Source organism: Sus scrofa, chromosome 10 (assembly GCF_054392235.1).
Source record: "Sus scrofa isolate SSC_HxYL_T2T_F1_AM1 chromosome 10, Sscrofa_HxYL_maternal_Yorkshire_Landrace_v2.0, whole genome shotgun sequence".
NCBI classification, from domain to species: domain Eukaryota; kingdom Metazoa; phylum Chordata; class Mammalia; order Artiodactyla; family Suidae; genus Sus; species Sus scrofa.
In genome coordinates, this window is record NC_139392.1 from 48,600,618 (window position 1) to 48,604,138 (window position 3,521).

Below are 3,521 nucleotides of genomic sequence, written 5' to 3' on the forward strand. Positions count from 1 at the left end.
GCCCTAGCCTGGGAACCTCCATATGCTGCTCGTGGAGCCCTAAAGAGACAAAATAAATAAGTAAATAAATAAATAAAGATAGGGCTACAGATACGGATCAGGGTAGAGGCAAGCTTGCATTGTTTTCAAAGCTGGTGTTCAGTGGTTTGGTGGTCCTCTCTCCGGAATAAAGAATGCTTCACTAACATCTTGCATGTGTTGGGGACTTGAGTTCTGTAGAGGAGCTCAAAGACATTGTTATCTATATTCCTTGAGGAGGGATCAGGACCCTGCCCCCAAAGCTACACTATTGTTTATCTTGTTTCTTGACTGCTCCTCCCCAAGGGTCTCTGCATCCCTTCCCTTCTCTGATTAGCAACTGTTTGAACCTGCCCATTGGAACTCAGGGAAGGTCAAGAAGGCTGAAGTATATTCCCTAAAACAAGAAATGGGGGACACAGAAAGCCTGGTGTCCCCAGCAGCCCACAGGGCCCTGCTTGGTTTCACCACTGACAGATGTTAGGTAGAGAAATGAACTGATTAGATTTGCATGTTTAATTCTGTAAAATTTTGCATATACATACTTATGTGCATATAATTTTATATGTGCATAAATATGATCATAACAGTAGGGATGGAATAAGACTTCTACATCAAGTAGCTGTGGAAGTCCCCATAAGGGACCACAGATAGGGAAACCTAGGGAATTTTGAGGGATGACTGTAAATTGGTAATTGCTCAACAAAGCCATCAGAATGAAGCTAGCTTGCTTGACTAATGGAGGCATAAGATATGCCTTGGGTCATTGAGTGGGGCTTAGGGTGAAGGCTGCATTTGGGTTCAGACCAAGGACAGGAATTCAAGGACAACCCTTCTGCTAAATGGAATAAGCACCATTGATAGGGATGGAATAGTCACAGGTAGTTGTAGAAGTCCCGATAAAGGACCATATTTAAAGAGGGAAATTTAGGGGACAGTGGGAGATCACTGTAAGTTAATAAATTGCTCAAGAAAACCATCAGCACAAGGCAGGCTTGCTTCATTAGTGGAGCCTTGAGAATTGCCTCAGGTCCTTGGGTGGGGGATGGGATAAGGCCTGCATTCATATTCAGACCAAGGGCAAGAGTTTGAGGACCCCACTTCTGAGGATTTGAATATACATCTTACCTGATACAAGGAGGAGCTAGTACTCCCAGAAAGGAAGAGGTGGTTTTTTCCAACCCCCTCTCTCCTTGGATGATAAAAACTGTAGCCCACCACATCCTCGTGGCAGAGCTTCCGTGCCTGCCAGCTTGCATCTCCTATCTTAATAAATCTATTCCTTGCCTATCACTTTGTCTCCCCCTGAGTTCTTTCTGCACTGAGGCACAAAGAACCTGAACCTCAGTAAGTCCAGATACCTTGTGAGTGAAAGACCATGGGTTCAAGACCCTAACTGGGTTCTGACTCGGTTTAAGCCATAAGAGCTGTCAGTTTCAATATCATACATGCTGATACAGATTATTTAAGTTTTTTATTAACTTTTTATCCCTGTCTTGGCTGTCTTGGCTTACTCCCTGCCTCTTTTCTGCACTCTCAACCATCAACAACAGTTGTACCCCCAACCTAGTGTGAGTCCTGTAGTTTTCTCTGTGTTCACATAGTCATGTGCAGACACACACACACACACACACACACACACACACCACTTACACAGACTGATCATATCCTTTTTTTTTTTTTTTTTTTGGCACTCTGCTTTCCTCACTCAACTGTTCCTGATAAAAATGCTTCAAGCTCAGTTTGGCTCCAACACATATTTTTAATGGGATCATATTAAACCATGATGTGGATATTCCAAAAGAAAGTCAACAATTGTTTTTAAAGATGTGATTTCCAGGTTTTTGATCTAGAAATTAAATTGTTTCCGAGGAAATGGGAAATTAGAACAAACAGTATTGCAATTCCTATTCTTTTTTTTATTGTCTTTTTAGGGCTGTACCTGTGGCATATGGAGGTTCCCAGGTTAGGGGTCAAATTGGAGCTATAGCTGCTGGGTTACACCACAGCCACAGCAATGCCAGATTAGAGCTGTGTCTGCAAACTGCACCACAGCTCACAGCAGCACTGGATCTTTAACTCACTGAATGAAACCAGGGATCGAACCTGTGTCCTGGTGAATGCTAGTCTGATTCATTTCCACTGAGCCACTATGAGAACTCCAAAATCAAATCTAGGATTTTTGTTTGTTTGTTTATTTGTTTGTTTTGCTTTTTAGGGCTGCACTCACAGCATATGGAGGTTCCCAGTCAAGGGATCAGATCAGAGCTACAGCTGCTAGTCTACTGCAATTCCTACTTTAAAAATGCTACTAGAACACTTCCCAAAAGGCTGGCAAAACTCCCATGTGAACCAGTAATTTACAAGAGTAATATATGTGTTTTGGCTGGTTTTAACGTTTTCTTTTGTCTTTCTTTTTGTCTTTTAGCTATTTCTTGGGCCGCTCCCGCAGCATATGGAGGTTCCCAGGCTAGGGGTCCAATCGGAGCTGTAGCCACCGGCCTACGCCAGAGCCACAGCAACGCGGGATCCGAGCCACATCTGTAACCTACACCACAGCTCATGGCAACGCCGGATCGTTAACCCACTGAGCAAGGGCAGGGACCCAACCCGAAACCTCATGGTTCCCAGTCGGATTCGTTAACCACTGCGTCAGGACGGGAACTCCTCTCTCTCTCTCTCTTTTTTTTTTTTAGGGCCACTCCCTTGGCATATGGATAATCCCAGGCTAGGAATCTAATCAGAGCTACAGCTGCCTGCCAGCCTCCTCCACAGTCACAGAAACACCAGATCTGAGCCATGTCTGTGACCTACACCACAGCTCACAGCAATGCCGGATTGCTAACCCACTGAGCAAGGCCAGGGATCGAACCCACAACCTCTTGCTCCTAGTCGGATTCCTTTCTGCTGCCCCACGACGGGCACTCCCATGTTTTTAATTTTTTCTAATCTGAGGGGTGCTGATTGACTTCACTTTGCCTCTTTGACCATTAGTGATTTGGGGGTTTCTTTCCATTTGTTAATCAGTTTAATTTTCTCATCTGCTTACTCAGACCTATTGCCTATTTTTCTGAGGTTTGCCCTCATATGTCACTATGTACAAACTCTTTATTCATTGTAAAACTTAACCCCTAGATTGCATTTGTATTACAAATCTAAAGGGTAGGGAAGGCTCACTTAAATACCGATTTTGGGTGTTCCTGTCGTGGCTCAGTGGAAATGAATCTGACAAACATCCAGGAGGATGTGGGTTTGATTTTTGGCCTCACTGTGTGGGTTAAGGAACCAGCATTGCTGTGGCCGTGGTGCAGGCTGGCAGCTACAGCTCCAATTCGACCCCTAGGCTGGGAACCTCCATAGGCCAAGGGTGCAGCCCTAAAAAGACAAAATAAAAATAAATAAATACCCATTATCAAGTCTGAAAACCTCAAAGCTACAACGGTAAAAACAGGCCTATTTATCTATGTAAAAATGAAGTGCTTATAATATGTGGTGATAGTTAT